We start from the raw sequence: 12653 nt of genomic DNA, 5'->3' as shown, positions 1-12653 counted from the left end.
ATTGGCGATATGAGTTGCCCCAGCTTGGAGGCATAACTGTCGACAGGTGCGTCGTGTTCGACCAACATCCCAAATCTGTACAGCTGCATGTTTTTTTTGCGACGCCAGCCAACGCGCTTACGGGGCTTGTGCGTGCCTGAGAGTTGACGATTCAAAAGGTCACGTTCGCAGCACACTGGTGTTCTCCAAGTCAAGAATTGCACCAATGAAGACCATGACTTTAGCACTGCTCGGACTTATGGCAGCACATCTTGGATCCAGGTCGCCACCTTTCTAAAAGACTATTTTTTATGGATTGCTTCAGCTCAGCCAAATAGTGTACTGGATGGACTCGTCAGTTACACTCCATTGGTGGCGTGGAAATCCGGCACAGTGAAACGAGTTTGTCAGAAATCAAGTCGCAGAGGTTCAGAGTTGCACAGACAAGACAAAGTGGAGGCATTGCCCTGGATATGAAAACCCGGCTGATCGTCTTACACGGGGAACATCCCTCAACTACCTGTCAACAGATTATTTGTGATGGTCTTGGCCATTGTGGCTTGTAAAAGACAGTCATGACTGGCCAGCTGACAAACAACACTCAGTTTTGTTCCCAAGTGAGGTGGACCTGGAAATTAAGGACGAAGTGAAAACTTTGCATGTGGCGGTCTTAAAACCCATTCTTGAGTTGTCACGTTACATCCGACTTCGGCGCGTTTTACGCGTAACGGCATGTGTATTTCCATTTATAGCCAAGGTTAGAGTAGCTACCACTGCGACGTTTTCTACAATTACGGAGGAAGAAATAACCACAGCAGAGGAGTACCGGATCAAGACGGTGCAGAAGGAAGCTTACGGCGAGAAAATATGGCTCAATTGCGGCTTGGACACCACGTTGACAAACAGTCTAAAACATCAAAATTCGACCCCATGGTTGACTCCACCGCATGTTTGCGTGTAGGAGGGAGGCTCCACTTTTCAGAAGAGACACCAGACGTGAAGCACCCGATTCTGCTACCTTCCCAAGATCTATTCACCGAACTGGTAGTCACGGGTGCACATCTACGGTCTTTGCATGGTGGTACAAAGGACACGCTCACCGAGCTACGAGAGAGATACTGGATTCCTAGAGGTCGACAACTCGTCAAAAGAGTTGCCAACAGATGCACAATTTGCATGAGCACTCGTTTACGACCAGCCACAACTCCTACCGCTCCTTTGCCTTCCGACAGAGTGTGTCGCTCCGACCCGTTTCAGGTTGTTGGACTAGACTTTGTGGGACCGTTGTTTGTAAAGCAAGAAACTTCTTTTGCTAAGGCTTATGTGGCTCTCTTCACTTGTGCGGCAACCAAGGCTGTGCATTTGGAGCTTGTTTCAGGTTTATCAACAGAGATATTCTTATTAGCATTTCTACGATTCACCGCACGACGTGTTATACCGACCGTCATTTACACGGGCAATGCACATACGTTCCGAAAGGCTGCGAAAAAAATTACGGTGGGGGAAAAGAGACTGTTCGATAGGATGTTTCAATAACACTGCTCCGAACGGCGAATCAAATGGAAATTTATAGTTGAAAGAGCAGCGTGGTGGGGCGGACTTTGGGAGAGAATGAAAAGAACCGTCAAAGTGAGTCTTAGGAAAGTACTATCGACAGGCAAACTCTCTTTTGAGGACTTAACAACTCTTCTAAGTGAAGATGAAAGTGTTGTGAACACTCGACCTTAACCAACCACGCTACACCACCACAGGAACGTAATGCAGTTGCGCCTGCGCACTTTCTTGTTGGGAAACGACTGTCTTCAAATTCGTCTACCTCCCCTATTAATTGGGTAACACGTAGATGGAAACACAGGAAAAAGATGCTTGACCACGTTTGGAGTCGGTGGCGCAAAGAATACCTCTTATCTCTACGTTTCGCCCGCACTTCGAACAGCAGCGAGTCAAGTCATGTATGCGTTGGAGACTTCGTCCTTGTACAGGAAGGCAAGGCTCCCCGGCATATGTGAAAGATTGGTAGTCTTGGAAATGTAGTCGGGTCGTGATATTGTGGTCAGAGCCTACATGGTCAAGTTACCCAACGGAGCAACAGTGAGAAGACCTGTACAGCTGCTTAGCAAATGAAGCTTGTTGACCAAGTTCATCTTTTTTGCCGGGAGGGGAGGATCTTACATCCGTTGCATCAAAAAAGCATCTAGATGAAGACGACTGAAGGTCGCGGGGACAACCGTGGTCGGCTTCAAAGAAGACAACATGAATCAGCAGACTTCATTCTACTAACCGCCCGCAGGGGCACCTTGTGCATCAAGGTGACGGTAGTGGCGACACCGCCGACCCCGAGCCCATGTGGGTTGGACCCACCCACGCCATAGGCTGTGCGTGGCTTTTCCATGTCTGAGGAAAAGGGCATCTTCGTGGTTGAGCCAATGCCAGGGTTGTTTTGGACCTTCATGCGGCAACACAACACAGCGGCAACACACCACTTTGGCCCCCGCTTTGCACAGACGGTGCCCCTGGTCTGACCCGCCCTGGGGGGAATCAGCCAGTTGCCTTTTCCTGTCCTTATCTTTGTTCTTTGTCTTTCCTATTCTCTTTCTTAACACTGTCCTGTCATCTCCTTCCTTCCTTGTTCCACATTTTTCCAGGTCGGCCTCCTAAACGGGGTCGCCCCGAAGCACTGGGAATCGAACCACCCCAGGCAACATTCAGCAAGTACCTAGTGGTACACTCATCCGACGACAAATCACCAATCACTGACTTGTCAGTGTTCTTCATTGCCAAGTGCATTGATAACATTGTTGGGAACTATTGCAATGTCAAAAAGAGGCCCTCTGGAGACCTACTTGTTGAGGTAATGCGAAAAAACCAAAGTGACAACCTTTTGAAGCAAGAAAAAATTGCCAACTTGGCTGTCACCGTTACGCCGCATCGCACTCTGAACACTGTTCAAGGTGTCATTCTGACGAAGAACTACTGCATGAGGCAGACGCTGATCTCCTTGAGGGAAAGCAAGATTAAGGTGTTGTTGGCGTTCGTAGAATTGTATTGAGAAGGGACGGGACAGACATCAAGACGCGACATATCATCCTTACTTTCGCCAGCTCTACCCTGCCCGAGACAGTGCATTTTATTAGTTGTCGTGTTCGTGCCTACATACCTAACTCGAGGCGATGCTTAGAGTGTCAGCATTACGGCCATGGAACGCTAGCTTGCCGTGGCAAGCTCACCTGTACTAAATGCGGCGAAAACGATCACACCTCTAAAGAATGCCCAAACACAATTCCGAAATGTCCGAACTGCTGTGGCGCACACGGTGCATGCTCACGATCTTGAACATCTTTCAATAAAGAAAAGGAGATCATATCAAAGTAACTGAAAACAATTTTCCTCGAGGCACGCCAAAAGCACAAGTTGTTTTCGGCCATATCGTATGCACAAGCCGCCCACCGGGGGTTGGGGCGACGTCTGGTTAGTACTGGGACACAATGCAGCCTAGCTGATGTGTCGGTGTCGTTAACCCCCTCCGAGTGGCCACCAGCTCCTCCTGCCTCTACAGCGGAGTCCCTGGTGGTTCCTCATCCTGCCGGGCTGCCACCCGCAGCCAAACACCCCATCGCTACCCCTACGGAGCCCGCGGAGGACGTGGCGGTGGACGCTGTTGGAACTGGTTCCGCTTCCAGTCCAGCTACATTCGCTCCCACAACACCTGAGGGCACTGAGAGCACGGACGCAGGTAGCTCCGTAGGGGTCTCATAAAAAACTTAGATGATGTATATGAACTCCTCTATAAACATCAATACAGTATTGTTTGCCTCCAAGAGACACACCTCAATCCCAAGCGAAGTAACTTTCTGAGACAATACACTGTCTTTAGGAAAGATAGAGATGTCTTTGCTCATTCATTGCTATTGTCACCCGAAAATCCATCCCATCCCAGTCCATTAGACTGCTCAAGAGTCTTGAGGCGGTTGCTGTCCGCGTTATCATTTTTGGTCTATTGATTACTATATGTTCTTTACACGTTCCCCCGGATTATCGTCTGTCTACCGCAAAATTCGAGTCCTTGGTGGACGAGCTTCTGGAACCCTTCATCCTAGTTGGATATTTAAATGCACACAACAAACTCTGGGGCTCTGGAAGAACCGATGGCCGTGGCCGTTTAATTGAACATTTCTTGGTATCGTCTGGTGCGTGTCTGTTTAACAACAAACAGCCAGCATACTATAACACCACACATAACACGTACTCACGCAGACTTGGCAATCGGTTCTGCTGTTCTTCTCCCACTCATTGAGTGGCAGGTGGACTAAAACCCGTTAGGGAGTGACCACTTCCCAGTACTCTTGAAGTGCCTAGACAAAGACCCCTACCCTGCAATCTCAACTAAAAGGTTTAAAGAAACCGCTGCAAACTGGGAGAAATTTAAGCAGAAGTCTCAATTCTCACACACTTCCATAGAACACTTGGGTATTGATGAAGCCTGTAGCCTTGTCACAGCCCATATCCTTGACGCTGCAGAGAAATTCATTCCCCAGACCTCTGGTAGCACAAGTAACCTAAAGCGACCCTGGTGGAATGAAGAGTGTCGACAAGCGCGCCAGGCACAGAACAAGGCGTGGGGCATTCTTCGCAGATACCCAACTGCAGACAACCTTGTACCATTCAAGCGCACCAAAGCCATGGGAAGGCACATTCGGCGTCAGGTCAAAAGCAATAGCTGGAGGTCCTTCTTAAGTCCTACAAATTCCTTCACAGATACGCGAAAGGTTTGGAATAGGATAAGTAAAGCTAACGGGCAAAGGACATATAACTTACCCCTTTTCAACACCCCTGGTGACACTTTAGAGGACCAGGCAAATGCGCTGGCGCAACACTTTGAACACATCTCAAACTCCTCACACTACACAAGCATATTTATGCACTATAAAAAGTCGGCTGAGCAGAAGTCCATACGTGACCCCAAGCAGTCGAATTACTCTTATAATTCTCCATTCTCTCTTCACAAGCTCATGACTGCGTTGGTCGGTGGCAAGCCTTCAGCGCCAGGTTCAGATAACATTACGTACACCATGATGAAACACCTTCATACAGACAAAATCCATACTCTCCTCTTTTTATTTAACAAAATATGGCGTGCTGGGCACTTTCCTAAGATATGGAAACAGGCTGTCATTGTGCCATTGCTGAAACAGGGAAAGGATGCCTCCTGCGTTTCAAGTTATCGTCCGATTGCCTTGACCGGCTGCTTGTGTAAGCTGTTCAAAAAAATGATCAACAGAAGGTTACTATACTTCCTGGATTACAATGGTATTCTCGACAGCTGCCAGGCAGGCTTTCGGTCGGGCAGGTCAACAACAGACCAACTTTTCGGTTTGGAATCCTATGTGAAAAATGCCTTTGTTAACAAGCAGTATTTTATGTCCATATTTTTTATCTAGAAAAAGCATATGACACTGCCTGGCGCTACGGTATCCTGCGGGACCTAAAATATTTTGGTATTTATGGGAACATGCTTAAAACACCCTTGAAAGCTGTCTGTCCGAACGAACATTCGGAGTGAGGGTTGGGGCTGCAGTATCCGCACTGTATATGCAAGAGAACGGCGTTCCTCATGGTGGAGTACTTAGTTACACACTTTTCATAGCTAAGATGATCACATTTGGAAAAGCTCTGCCCCGTACAATTTCCTACTCCATTTATGTGGATGATGTTCATATCAGTTTCCGGTCCTGTAACCTATCTATTTGTGAGCGGCAATTACAACTTGCCACAAACAGGCTTGTAAATTGGACAGAAGAAAATGGCTTTAAGCTAAATTCTCAAAAGAGCACATGTGTCTTATTTTCTAGGAGGCTTGGTATTCGCCCTCAGCCCACCGTCCAGCTCAATGGTGTAGCTGTGCCCGTGAAAAATGAGCCCAAGTTTTTAAGCATTGTGCTAGATGAAAAGCTGTCATTTATTCCTCATATAAAGCTACTCGAAATAATTGATTTATTGATTTATTGATTCCTCAAAGGTCCCATTGGGACATTACATGAGGGGTGGGCATGACACGGCACTTGAAAAAAGGGTAACAACATTGTGACGGCAACAGACGTTGTACAGTAATTATAGCGGCACTTCTATATAAGGGGTGGGTATGATACAGTACTAGAAAGGAGGGTTACAACAACGTACCGACAGCAACAGAATGGGTACACTAATTATGGCGGCACTTCTTCAATCGCGTGCTTGAAACGAGATTGGTCAATGATTGTAGCAACTGCAGCAGGTAGGTTATTCCAGTCTCGGTATGTGCGTGTGAAAAATGATTGTTGAAATGTATTAGTATGGGCACGTTCCGGATAGACTGCATTGGTGTGACTAGTACGGGAAATACGGTGGGCAAGTTGGATGTACTGATTTCTAAGTTGTTGCGAGTGGAAGAATTTGTGGTAAAGACACAGTCGAACTATTTTGCGGCGAGATTGAAGTGTAGGAAGGTTAAGTTCTGCTTTTAACGCTGAAACGCTTGAATAGTGGGAGTAATCAGATAAAATAAATCGAGCGGCTCGATTTTGGACAGATTCGAGTTTGTTGATCGAATAAGTTTGGTAAGGATCGAAGATAGCGTTTGCATATTCTAATTTAGGCCGCATGAAAGTTACGTATGCAAGTAATTTTATTGAGGGAGGGGTTAGGCCAAGATTATTACGGCGCAGGTAGCCAAGAGCACGGTTAGCCGAGTTCGTTATGTGGTTAATGTGACAGGACCAGTTTAAGTCGTGGGATATATGGACACCTAAGTATTTAACCGAGTCAGCAGAACCAATAGCAATGTTGTTAATAGTATACTTAGGTTACACAAAATTGCGGCGGCGGTGGAAAGAAACGTGCACAGTTTTTTGGATATTTAAAGACATCAGCCAGCCGAAATAAAATGTATAGAGGCAATGAATGTCCTAAAAGTCCTATCCCACCACTCCTACGGCGCAGATAAGGTGTGCCTGCTACGTCTCTACAACAGTTTAGTGAAGTCGCGGTGCTACTATGGGAGCGTAGTATACGGGTCAGCTTCGAAAACCGCCTTAAAAATGCTTGATCATGTTCTACATCTGTGGCTTCGCCTTTCGTCAGGAGCCTTCCGAACGAGTCCTCCACAAGGCCTATACGTGGAATGTGACCAGTGGTGCCTGGAAGACCAGCGCTTATACACAGACCTATTGTATGCTGTGACGACAACATCTATAAAAAATCATCCTTCCTCATTTATTATCAACGACACCTCTGCCATGCACTTTTTTCTCGATAGGCCCTGTATATCTATGCCCTTTTCGTTGAGAGTGAAAGTGCAAGCTGAGGAGCTTGGGATTTCTCTTACCGAGACTTACAGAACTTCAATCACAGACCTTGTCGCTTTTGGGGAAATGTCCCCGGTTTCTTGTGATTTATCTTTTAGAGCCAATAACAAAAGAACTGCACCAAGAGAACTCATCTTACAGCACTTCTTACACCTACGGCACAAATATCCCTACACAACGTTTTACACAGATGCCTCCAAGTCCGCCTATTCTGTGTCATGCGCTGCACATGGCCCCAACTTTGCTGTCGCAAAGACAATGAACAAAAATACCAGCATTTTTACAGCAGAGGCACACGGCATTTTAACCACTGTGGAACACGTTACAGAAACCAGAATACACAGATCTATTATTTTTACGGACTCCCTGAGCGCAGTACTAGCTCTTCATTCAGGAAAACCAACGAAGAACTTCATTTTAAATCGTCTTATAAAATCCATAATGTCTGCCTACGCTCTAAAATTGACTGTAATAGTTTGCCTGGTACCTGGGCACAGCGGCATTTCGGGTAATGAAATCGCAGACAAGAATGCCGCTGTGGTGCTCTCCGCAGTGTTGTAGATATCCCACATGTTCCCTACCTAGACATGCTTGTGAGAAGTGCGGACGACGACTCCATTCTCCACGTATTGGTTGAATGTTTCGCATACCATGTAGCAAGGAAATGACACTTCCCCGAGCTATACACCTACACAATACCCTTACACCCATCTCTGTTTTTATCCGATCAACCCCCGATCAGAAGTGAACGCCTTTTAGCCTACCTCGCTGACATTAAATTTTTAGCACTCATATCACACCATGTGTGACATAAGGGCCACCCGATGACAGTGAAGGTGGTTCAGAGCGTTTTCATAACAGGTTCCAGGGACGTCACTGCCATCGCTGGAGCGAGGGGCATGTTATGATGCCCCCAGCTCTTGTCACACTTAAACATCATAATTGTTACCTTTCAGCTCAAGCATCTTCGCTTTTTACAGGAAGGGCCCTTTAGACTCATATGTACACTATTTTTAAGAAGTACACCACAATCATCGCCATGGTATTTTAACAACAAACGTGACAAAACAAACATTGTCTTGGCGCTCTTTGGCCTCAGACGCCCTTGCGCCAATAAAACACACATAGTAGCATTCTAATAACGAATAGTTCTAATTCAGTCTAATGTAATATACAGCAATTATTCCTGTTTCCATGGCGTTGAACTCAATTATCGGACAAAGGGGTTGACCACCGTGCCTGTCACGGAGTAAACCCCAGTCCAAACAAACATGCCTCGGAGCGTTTCACCAGGACACCTGCAATATAACCCTCCGATTGCCGTTGTAATCAGGCAGCTGTACATCAATACGTGTAGCTTCCTCTGGCGTTACTTTAGAGTAATCGTCTATTATTCTTCGTTTCTGTATCGCTGCAGTCTCCCCCATCTGCCCTAATCACGTCCAACTCAATAGAGTAATTCCCGTATGACGCCGCAAATCCTCCCGTTAGCCCGGATGACCTACCTCTCTAGAGTTCATTGAAGAACTCCCTATATCTCTCCTGCCGAACAAAAGCACCAAATGCCGATATTCGAAGCATTATTATGAACGCGATTGGGGCTCTGCTTGTTGAGCCATTTTTAAGTTGTTTTAGAAGCGGGAAAGCGAGAGTACGGGTTGATAAACAACGCATGATTGCAGCAACTACAAAAAAATAAGATAGAGAAAAGATAGAGCACGGATAAATTACACCAGAAACTGTCTGGCGCAATTTTCTTCATTGAACGTGCTTGGAAGACAATTAAAGCTAAGCTCTTCTGAAATTTAAACTATCGTAGTACCCTTATAGTTGCATGCCACCTGATGACCGAAGCCATAGAGTTAACCCATACCTTTCGCGGCACAAAAAATGCTAATGGGCAATGTTTTGTGACAGCTCCGTAAACATCATGCGCAACAAGGATCCTTACACTAACGCTGAACGCGGCTTCTTCGCTGTGAAAGGGCAGCAGAAAAGCAATTACCGAACTTTCCACAAGTGACGCCGCTTTATAGCTCAGTTCGTCGGTGCCCAAAGCATTCGCTGCCAAACTCAAAATAGCGGGGGCGATTACTGACCATCATTGCGGTATTACTGAGCGAAAATAATTAGCGCCCTTCCACTCTGTGAAGAAGGATGACCTGCGAAGTTAAACGTAGTGCGCGGAGTGCACGAAACGAAGTACGTTTTATGTAATTTGCGACTGGACATAATTGCTAACCGATGAGCTCAATGAAACTTGGAAGGGCTCGAGCTTTATTCTAGCAGACAAGCATGGAGCTGTGTGTTTCCCTCCGGCGTCGCAGACATTTTACGGTCTGTGTAGCACACCAACCCAGACCCAAACCCCTCGAATCAGGAGGACAGCTGACAGGGGATATTAAGCCATGATACTACCACGTTCAAATCTCCCGCCAGCACAACGGGCATGCCATCGGTAGCGGCATGAAACCCAGCTGTGCGTGCACGCCCCCCGCCCCCCTCCTTTCTACCCCCAACCCGTGCCCGCATAAACCTGCAACCGGTCATGAGCGCATACTTAGGCGTGAAATGCATCGGCGAAAATGTCGCTCGGAAAGCATTTCAAGCTAAAGAAGAATTTTGGACTGACGCCGGCGTTCCAACTGGGCAAGTTTCTGCTCAACTGCTAGGGGTTCGCAGCTACTCGGGGAGATGGAATTGAGGCTGCAACGGCGGGGGCTACAGGTTCGGCGGCGTCAACTTTTGGTCGTTTCTACGCCCGTTCGCGCTTCTGTTGATTCTCCGAAATCAGCCGTTGCCAGCCCATTGCGCAGCTTGTGAAAGAGTTATCGGTGGTGGAGAGGGGAATAACAGTTGTGAAAGACGGGTCGGCGGTGGCGAGGAGGAGACCCGGAGAGCTGCCGAGTAACGCGGCTTCACCGGTATAAAAACTGGGGGGTGCGCGGGCGTTAAACCTATGCTGCCTCACAGTAAAAGCAACAACAAATGTCCCATGCACAGGTACTTGTGGCAACTTTAAAGAAACACTAGCTGTTTTAAAATAACATAAAGCACTGAACCGCGTTTTGTCATGAAGGGTTAATGAGGAAAATCTGTTCAGCTTTTGATTATACGTTTTTCCAGGGCTGTGAAGCCAGTCTGCAGTTAAAGGGTTGCCGTGCAAAGCCACGACTGTACAAATCAAGTTCCAGGCGTCATACTTAGGGTGCACAGCTTGGCTGCGCATGGACGTCAAGAAGCACTTTCAGGTCCCTTAAGTACTTTCAGGCGTCCATTAATTGACAGACTTGGTAGCGCCTTACCTAGAAATTGCGTGTTTTATTTGTTTTTGTTTTTTCATGCCGTTTGCGCAAACGTTTGGCTAGTAATAAAAAGCAGGCGTAACTACCATCAACGTGGGTGTAGTTTCGGTGCATAAAGCTATATTTAAACTTTTTCTATCTTGTCACTGATATCAGTCTACAACAGAGGATGACCGCGGTATTTGTTTTTGTCGCTCTTTCAATAAGCGGCAACAAAAACATACGTTGCTACACTGAAAACGAAACAAAGTAACAACAGAGATGTTAAGCCCTCTGAAGTGGAGAAAATTTCCAATGCCCGCAGGCTGCTACTTTCCTCCGTGGACAACTACTTGATAGCGCATACGTTATTGCCACTACGTCCAGTACAAAATGCCAAAACAAAAGAAACCACGCTTGAGAGCTACGTAAGGTCTTGTCTCTTAAATTACTCAAACTCAATAAGGACGTCAAAAAATCCAAATATAAGTCCTCATCCATGTACGGCTGGTGACACGTTACTGACAGTTTCTTTTTAGGAAGTTGCATTCTCTCCTCAATCAGACTTGCGTAAGAAAATCCTTTGTCGGTTCTGGACTGCGCTCTCTAGCGCCAGACCTTTTGTTCTCACGGTCCTGAAATTGCTTCTCTTTCACAGGATCTCCGCTCACTCTTGTCGCAATATCTTAGGAACCAGGCGTTGTTAAAGCGTCTGTCAGAGCCCCTTTTCCCCCCTCATATTTCAACCCCGTCGAGCACTGAAAATTTGACACAGAATTGCACCTTGCGGGCAGCTTTGCCAGCTCAATTTTCTTTTGTTCGGCTCCACCTTTCAACATATTTTTCATTAATTCTTGGGTATATGTAAGTGTCAACGATAAACAAAAGATTATGTAGCCCTTTTGGGCGTCGTTGGTATGCGTACCCTTGAGGGGTTCAGCAAAAAGTTTGCTCAACTGTTCCCCTAACTGTACGAGTAATCGAGTTCTAGGATAAGAATATCAATGCATGACAACATGACAAGATATCTTTAGCAGGCCATCATAGGCACAATACCCCTTGTAAATTCTGTTGAGAGGGGGGAATTTCCGGTAGCGACGTACGCAAGTTACACACGTCCTATCTTTAGGTATATCCCAGAACGTGGTTACGTTTTGTTTTCTTCACACATACACACACAAAAAGCTCCCACGCGCACGCGCACGCACGCACGCACGCACGAACGCACGCACGCACGCACACAAAAATAATAATTATAATAGTTGACAGGCCACGGCGTTCTGTAGCCGCGAGCGATATCACGCGTGCGATTAGCGGCTTTGGAGGACGCACTGCTGATAGTGGGAGAATACGTGCCCGTCAATACGAGGCGGCAGAACCCGTAATAAAAGAAAAATCCCACCGGTTCTAAATAGGTTGTAAGGGCGCGTGGTATTCAATGCCCGGGGACAAGAAGACTGACACGGGAGTAACGTTGGTCCGCTGTGTTTAAGGCGAAAGCCTCAAGTTGCCTCTCTCCTCATCGTGGACATTCCACACATCCCTGTTTTTTAACATTCGCCAGCAAGCGAGAAAAGCAGCAAGGGAACAACAAAATTTGGTGTTCAGATTCGCTCCACCCAATGGAGCCTTCACCACGGCTTCCTGTCTTCCTGGTTACTGTCACTTTCAGACTTATGCTCTCTTCACAAATGAAGTTGAATCTGCGGATGTGCTACGATTTCGCTTCCGAAGCTGCCACGCTTGGTGGGGTTGGCGACTCCAGTTTGGCTTTGTCAGCGCTCGGAGTATTTCCCTATTTTGTTTACGTTTTCGTTCTCTGTCCTGAACACACCAGATTTGATGTTACAGACATCGGGGCAGGCCAATTCCTTGCGGGCGGGGGGATGTCCTACGATTCCCCACCGCGTGCTCCCCTCCGTATGCGCCCGTGCTTGCCACTCATTTTTCGAACAACATCAAGGTGAACCTCACAAATACAACCCCGTTCGGAATCGGTCCAAAAATTTCTAGTCCAAGTGCTTCTACCAGATATTCTCAACTAACAATT

This window comes from Haemaphysalis longicornis, unplaced genomic scaffold (assembly GCF_048455015.1).
Source record: "Haemaphysalis longicornis isolate Haplotype H1 unplaced genomic scaffold, Haemaphysalis longicornis Haplotype H1 scaffold_3, whole genome shotgun sequence".
Classification (NCBI taxonomy): Eukaryota; Metazoa; Arthropoda; class Arachnida; order Ixodida; family Ixodidae; genus Haemaphysalis; species Haemaphysalis longicornis.
This window is presented reverse-complemented; position numbering follows the sequence as displayed.